Consider the following 9,113-nt stretch of genomic DNA (forward strand, 5'->3'; position numbering starts at 1 on the left):
ACACGCTAAGAGCATGCACGTTTTAAAAGATGCAACTGAGTGTGACTTTAATTGAAATTATATGTTCTAATGTGAAACCAATAAATAAACAGTGTCTTCCTGCAGTCCTTCATTCTTTGCCATTTTGGACAAAGCTTCATTACCTTTATAACATTACACCCTCAGTTGATAAATAGTCATATAGTGATCAACATCGTTTTATTATTGCCAACATATTGTGAACTTTGTTCAGGTTTCAACATAAAATAAAACATTGTATCAATATTAGGTGATTAGTCGACACGATTTACAACGTTATAAATGTCCTGTCTCAATGTGTGAACAATACGCTTTGAATCAAAATAGGTACACAAGTAATATTTTACCAAATTTTAAAGAATATATATTTTTTTTAAAGAACTTCAAGCATAAAGATTTCTTTAAAATGAAATATAAGGTTTATATAAAGAAACAGAACATAACAAAATGTTTATTGAGCAGATTATTTATTTGCACAACATGGTGACAAATACAAACATTTATACCTTTTTAGAAAACGATATCAGAATAGGTCAAATAAATAATTATATTTACAAACAACATATTATACACAATATGAACATTATATAATATATAATAATGAGCGCTCTTATTTATTGTTATCATGAACATTCACATAATAGCAGAAATTTGTATTAATTTATGTTGAAATTTAAAATTAAGTATAGCTAATATTACAAAACTTAGTGTAAATCCATGTATCAGAACATCTATTCGAAACGATACTATGAAAAAATGATTACCGTATACATTTATATTTTAAGTCATTGTTCTTGCTTTGAAACGTGCAAAAATATTCTTATCACCGAAATTACAAGACAATAGTAGGATAGAAGAAGACATAACGTCAATATGGTAAGCAGTATTCTGTATTTAAGCACTTTTAAATACATTTAAAAAAAAACAGTTATTCAGATAAGAATAAAACTTAAAAATGTAAGTATTAAAAAGTGTATATATTTTCGATTGCAATTCCATCTAATATATAACAGTATACGATACGTTACATGTTGTATTGAGTGTAAGCAAACTGTTATATGCATTAAAAAGGGCATTGTACAGTTGATCATATAATATATAATAAAATACAATAACAATATTTGCACAATGTATCAACAAACACTTTACTAAAGTCTTGATAGTAAAGCATATATCAATAACAGCGCGTTCATTCATATTTTCACAACATGTACGATGATCTTATTATATCATTACGTGTATATGTCATTTAAACTTACCATATTGTATAACCTGATACATTTCTATACTGTATATGTACAACTAGTATTGTAAAGTACTGAAGTGGGAATATTGATAAAGGACAAATAAAGTTATTTTTTCACGTATGTTGATTGATGCAGAGATTATAAAGGATCAAGTCAGATGGACTCTTATGTACTTTTTCTAAATAAAAACAATTGTGTATAAACAAATTAACATTGTTTAGAGTCGATTCATTGTATGACTATTTAATAAGTTATGTATTAATATTAAACAAAACAACACATTTATACTAACATGGAAGTGTTCAATAATACCTAGGTCTATACACATAAATGACATTTTAATTAATTAAACAAGAAGCATTCCAATAGAAGGTTTATAAGCAATAGCAATTACGAGTACATAATTGGAAGAAAAATAAACAACTTGTCTTGTTCTGCAAACCGATTACTGTCATAATTTCTGCGTACTGCATACCACTCTTTTGAGTTCCGAGTTAACCTTAGAAGTACTCTGTACTCATAATTCTTATGTCTTTGCCTATGCCGAATAATGCCTCACTTTGAGTTTCAGATTGGCAGGATTAAATATGAAAAAAATACCCTGTACACATTATTAAGACGGAAAGAAAGCACAATATGAACAGGACTTGTTTCCATTGGACAATTGTCAACTTCAGAATCGGTCATGTAATATATTCAAAGAATGGCACAATAAGAACACTTTTAGGCGTTGCCCTCCCCAACATTTCAGATGTGGGATTCTAGTTTTTTTTTCTTACTTTATATGTTTGTTATTGCAGCCTGCAAATCGAACAATTAAATATGACCAACGGGTGTCTTTGTATATTTGTATTGGTGGGGAAACGCAAGACAAACTGTTCTTTAAGTTCGGCCTAACAACAGTTTGTGTCGTTATATTCTTTGGACAGTACGAAATTGCAGTATTTAGCCACCAAACAAGATACTGACCGGTAATGACGTGTAACGTCGCGAACGATGACGGCTTCGCAACGGACATCAAAATAAGACATTCTTTACTTTCGGACGTATCTAAAATATAATAATATTAGAAATATTTCCTACGTTCACATGATTTTTTGGATTAGTTTATGCTAGGATTGTTTGATCTCCAAGATAATGTATATATGCTTGCTTGGAGATAAATAAAGCTTCTTGAACTCCTTCATGATAGTTGTATGTTACTTATAAAATAATACAAAGTCGGCCATCGCTTTTGGTTGATAATTTACCATTTGGAAATAATAATTTATTGAGGTCTTCCATATTATTGGCCGGGAATGACCCTAGTCATTTCGCTAAAATAATACATTTCTCGGTAAAAAAACTTTTCAGCGAAGCACTTCCTTGTTTCACTGCTTTTGACCTTCACCGAATGAAAACTTCCGATAAATAGTGTCCTTTGAATATCTTAAAGAGTTTTGCATGTTCTAATGTTTACTACCAGATATTTGTCGGCCAAGGTTATATCGTGATGCGTATGCTCGACTTCAACAGGCAATTATGCCATACTCGCCTCATGTGCCGTGGTAATTTCGTGGGTGAAAACGATATCTTATTTAGCGGGATATTTAGTAACATGTTTATTATTGCCTTCATTATCCTTTTTCAAATGGTCACACAGTTTTTTTATTATCAGGTAAAGCACAATTTCGAGATATTAATTTCATTTCATTTTGTTGAAGCCTCATAAAGAGGTAGGCGAAAATAGAAAAACTCAACTGCTCTCAACTGCTCTACATTATAGCCTTTTTTCACATACCACATGCACTTGTTCGCTGCACGACATTCTATACCAACAGTTCCTTTCCAAGGTCCAGGACATCAGACATTTGTTATCGGAATAAGGGTTACAAACTTTATGAAAATTCCAACTTCTACCACTGATCCATGACCACTTCTCCTCTAACTCGTCATACGTTGCGCCAAGCCAATACATCAAAGTTGTCCCTGGGAGCAGATCAAGGACAAACTGGTGTTGGCCATTATTTGTAATTGACACAAGGTGAGAACCATCTTTCGCGCACACTGCACTCGACTCGGTAAAGTTTAATCTCGAGTCATATGCCTTGTAACAGGATTGTTCAAACAGGGCTCATCCGGATTCAAATGAAGGTTGTAACAATCAAATAATTTCAATATGGTTTATAAAACAAATAAACTATTCTTAATGAACAAAGGATACGAAAGTAATGATAACATAAGTAATGCTCACATTGAGACAAATGTCGGGAGACCAAGTTCCGTCCGATCGACATTCTATGGTATTGTAATTACCGGTAGGTACAGATCCATCCAAACAGATCACCTTCAGTTTGCTTCCGATTTTGTTAACATTTCCAAGAACTTTGATGACGTTTACACTGAGCGGACTGCACTCTGAAAACGTAATCATATTTCCATAGATAGAATTGCAATGAAACATTTTCGTTATTATGTTGTTGTTGTTGTTGTGTTTACCTGATGGATGCTTATAATGTCATTGGTATTAAATGAAATGCATAGGAATTGATTATTGTAACTCTTAAACAATCATTATTATTTATTGTTAAATCAATGCAAAACTCTGCATGTAATTATATTATTCTACAACAATACTACACCTTTTATTTCACATATGTTGTTTTCTTCATTACAGATAAACCCCTGTCTACAGAGATGTTGTCCACAAGTAACTTTCTCCTGAAATGGAAATAAAAAGTAGCGGAAATGTTTTCATCACTGTTAATGAATATTATGACGCAGTACCCGCAATTCAATTTCTTTCTTATGAAATCGTATTGCGTCAAATACCGCAAGTCGTGTTATTACTGTTTTGTTCCGGAAAACTGAAACAATTGGATACAATAAACACATCTTGACGGGGTATTTTCTTACATGTACACTAAGAAGATATAATTACATTGAATTAGTTCGAGATTATATTTTTAATAATATTTTAGAGTGAAGGAATGGTTAAGTCTTTTACAGCAGTTGTTATAAACAAGAACATTTTTTTATAATTTTATTTCGCCCGTTCGCTTAAAGTGTTTTCGGCTAAAATGTGGCATACAAAATATGTATAAATGTATAATAAAAGATTGGTAATGAAACACATTTATTGCTTATGCACCAAATTTCTGTACAATTCGCTTTAATTTGCAACTACGAAGATATCCTTCAATCGATTGGCGAAAACATCTATTCTTTGTTATTACATGTATTAGATAGCTTTTATTGTTAATCAACAATGTGGTCATTCTTTTAAGTATGTCCTAAGATTTACTTTGCAATACAATACCTCAGGCTAATAGTAGTGTTGTGCCAATGATCGATTACAATCGACAATTGATCGGAAAGGCCTACGTTGGCGAAAATCGATAGTGAAATTTGAACAATTGATTATAGAAACAAGGGGTGTAACCGCTACCGACTAATTTTCTTTTTCTGGTTATTGCTTTTTAATGTTGAAATGTTAAGGTGTTACTATGTTAAGGTATCTAGTCATATTCTTAATATCAAGTCAGTGCGTCACTACCGTACCTTATTACAATTTATAAATTAACCGCTAAAGGTTAAAAGTGATTTTTAAAACATGTTACCGTTTACTTCGTATAAGTACCTTGTAAGAATTTAGTTTTTTCAGTATTCTGGAAGAAAATGTTCTTGGTAAAATATAGAATATTTAAATGCTTGTTGTACTTGTTACTGACTGATTATTAATCAAAAATTGATATTTCTTTGTGTTTATTTTACATATTTATCACATGTGTAAGATACCTATAAGACATTTCTATTGGCTAGACTAATCACACGCAACCTAGATATCCCTCAGCATTGTTTGTAAACAAAATGGTTTAAATGCCAACAAATACTTACCGTAATAATGAAGCTGTAAGACTTCCGGGAGACAAATGGCTAACGAATCATAGTGCCAGAAAGCATCTTGTACACAATCTTTCTGATAACAATGTTCCGCCAACCAGATGCAGATCATTAGTCACAGAAATATCCAGTCAGTCAACAAATACAGCCACATTAGTGATAACACGACAAGAATATTTCAATCATTTTAAACGTTTCCATCTTGACCAAAACAAGCAATATGCAATCAATGCCATTTACTTGCCAGTTTAATCAGCTGTCGGTTACCGAAAACACAAATACGAATTCCGAAGCACAGACATTTCCTTACATACCCCATGGCGGCTAGAATTCCAACTATCATGTTCTCTGGAAACATTCTTGGTGGAACTTTTTCGACATCCATGCAGAACAGAACAGAACAGAATATTTATTTAGATACAAGCATATACAGCTTATGATCATACACATTAGGAATATTTAGTAATGCATGCACATACAATACATATGATAACATAAATGGAGTAAACAAAAAGCAATTGAGCAAATATTAGCAAAGTTAGAGTACATATTTTAACATAATTTTCATGAGAGTAAATTTCTTATCCCGGAACGTTTAAATAAGCATCTCTATGTTCATTTGCTTTAAGAATAAATATCGCTAATCTGTGTAGCAAAGTCTTCTTGGTAGTGTTCAATAGTTGTACAAGTTTATACACACTTGGTCTATTAAAATAAAAGCGCGGTATATATTGTTCCCGTAAGTGTACATATTTGTCACATATTAACACAAAGTGGTATTCGTCCTCAATGTCATTAGAGGTACAGAGTTCACAGTTCCTCTCATTTCTTGGTATATTTCGGTAACGTCTGTCCTCGATCCTGAGTCTGTGTGATGAAAGTCTCAGTTTGTTTAAAGCATGTCTGTGTTTTACATTGTCAACTAAACATAAATATGGAGACATTGCAAATGTTGTTTTCATAGCACTAAATAACACAAGACTTGATGAATTATTTAAACCTTCTAACCACTGCGAAACATAAATATCATTTAGTCTCAATTTGAATTGGTTTATAAAACATGGTATATTAACAACAGAATCTCTATATAGCCATATCTCATTGAAACCCGTTGATTGTAACAGCAGTCTCACATTACTCAACCAGTTCGTTCGCCCTTTAACACAATCATTCATTAATTTACAATATGTTGCATATAATATACAATTAGTGTTGTAACTTTTCATCAGTTTAAACCAATATTTAACAATTCTCAATTTCCTATGTATCATCAAAGGGAAACGACCAGTTTCTCCATACAATGAAAGATTATTGGTTGTAATTTTAACATTAAGTATCTGCTTTAAATATTTCCTGTGAATACGTTCAAGATTGTCAGCCGTGGCAAACCCCCACAATTTAGAGCAGTATTCAAGTACAGGCAATACATATGCATCAAATAAATCAAAATGTATATTGACTGGTATATAACCTCCAGCCGTAATGCTTTTAAGTGACATCACCGATTTTATCGCTTTATTAGCTATAGCGTCTATTCCTTTTCGAAAATTTACCGTTTGAGCTAATATTAAATCCTAGGTAGCAAAAAGTGTCAACAATCTCAATCAGTTCACCGTTATACACAAAGTCAGTATTATTTCGACCTCGACCACCTCGTTTAAAGATCATGATCTTTGTTTTGTCAACATTTACTTTAAGCCTCCATTTATCGCAGTAATCCCTTAAGCAGTCTAAATGGCATGTTAATCCTTCTGCAGTTTCACTTAATAAGACACAATCGTCTGCAAACATAATGAGAAAAAATGTCATTTCATCTAGCGTAAGTCCTGCGTTAATATTCTGTTGCATCTGTATCTCGATGTCATTTACGAATAGGCAAAACATTATCGGCGAGGTTATCTCCCCCTGGAAAAGGCCTACTCCACTGTCAAAGAATTCAGAGAGGTTATTTGTGTGTTTTATGCACGATTTGACCGTGCTGTACATAGACCGGACAATCTTTAATATTTTACCGTCTATTCCCTCCTTAATCAACTTAAACCAGAGTCCATCCCTATATATCCTGTCGAAACACTTGGAGTAGTCGACGTACGCAGCATACACGTTTTTCCGTTCGTTAAGGTACATCTCTACGATATTTTGAAGTATAAATATGGCGTCCGTTGTGCTATGACCTCCTTTAAACCCGAATTGAGCATCTGTGATTTTGTCATATTTTGCCGACCACGTTTTCAGTCTTTCGTTAATAACGTTAGTAAAAAGCTTCCCGAAACAGCTTATAAGAGTAATTCCCCTGTAGTTGTTTACTTCGACTCTGGGTTCCTTTTTAAGTACAGGTACAATAATACCTTGCGACCAACACTGTGGGAACACACCCGTGTCAATAATGCTGTTAAATAATATACACAATGGCTCTAATAATAAGTCCGCCGCTTCGATAAAATATTCATTAATAATATTGTCTTTTCCACAAGACTTATTTCGTTTTAGCTTTTTAATTGCGCGTGTGATTTCACTTTCTGTTATTCTGTTATCAAGTTCATCAAACATAACATTCCTATCTTGCACGTTGTCAAACTCGGTTAAGAATGTCTCAATCTCAACATCTGGTAGATTTTCAGAATCATCCGCTAAATCTTTGAAATGTTCGTAAAAGTCATTTAAGGTAATGGTAGGGTCACTTTGCTTTTTCGACTTTTTAAAACGTTTCCAAAAGTCCCGTGCCTTTTCTCGTCTTAAGTCAAGCATTTGTTTCCCTTTAGCTATTTCATAACTACGCTTTTTTCTCCGAATTGTATATTTGTAATCCTTTTTGCAACGTTTCATAGATTCAAAGTTTACCGGTGATCGGTTACAATTAAAGCGCGAAAGTGCGTCTTTATATTGTGTCAATTTATCGCGACATTCTGCGTTAAACCATGTCTTCTTCTCTGAACATGAACTATCTTGAAATGTCCCTGGTTTACTTTTCACTACTTTTTTGAAGTATTTCTCTGCACGCGCGTTAATGTATTGCGTAAAAATGTCACTGATTGTTCTACACCTTCCGACGTTTGTTCGCTATTACGAAGATTATCCGTCAAATCTAGTATGTTACTTTGTACATCTTGCAAAAACAAGTGTTTTGTCTCATCATTCCATTTAAAGAACTCTCTATATTCTTGCTGTCCGGTTGTACCTGTTTTCCCAACAGTGAGAGTAAACGTAATAGGGGTATGGTTCGAATGTTCATTGTATGGGTGAACGCAAAAGTCTTTAACATAGGTTAAATTACTGTATCTAGTTAAAACATAATCTATCTGACTTTCACCGTTGTGCGTAAAACAAGTGTAACAGCCATTATCTCCCGACCTGCCATTCATTATACATATATTATTTGATTTGCAAATATCAAGCAAATAATCCCCAAAACGGTTACTTGTATGGTCCATTGATGACCGTCTAGGCGGTTTATCATTTATTGAGTCACTAAGATCAAAGGTCATTGATCGCCTCGTGTTCTATATAATCACTCTTTTCTCCGATTCTACTGTTCAAATCCCCTAACCATATTGTTCTACCTCGCTGTGCGAAATACTCCAGATCATTTTCAATCTCCGTAAATAAATCGCAATCGTATACCGTATGTAATGGTGAGTTCTCTGGTGGTATGTAGGAGACTGCAACGTACCAATCACTGTCATTCCCAAAGTACTGCTTACAAAACTTAAGCCAAACTATGGTATCAAGTCTATTCCGAACTACCGTTATGCCTTTCCGTATATTCTCTTTCACATAAATAATTATACCCCCACTCGCCCTTTTCGCCCTGCGGTGTTGAAATTTACGATACGAATGAATAGCATAATAGCCTTTGAGATCAGTGTTTGATTTACTGTTAGTCCAAGTTTCGGTTAAACATATAACATCGTAGTTATTTAAAAAGTTGTATAAACTTTCACATGATTTCTTATGTGTAGTTAAACC

Source organism: Mya arenaria, chromosome 10 (genome assembly GCF_026914265.1).
Source record: "Mya arenaria isolate MELC-2E11 chromosome 10, ASM2691426v1".
In the NCBI taxonomy this organism is placed as follows: Eukaryota; Metazoa; Mollusca; class Bivalvia; order Myida; family Myidae; genus Mya; species Mya arenaria.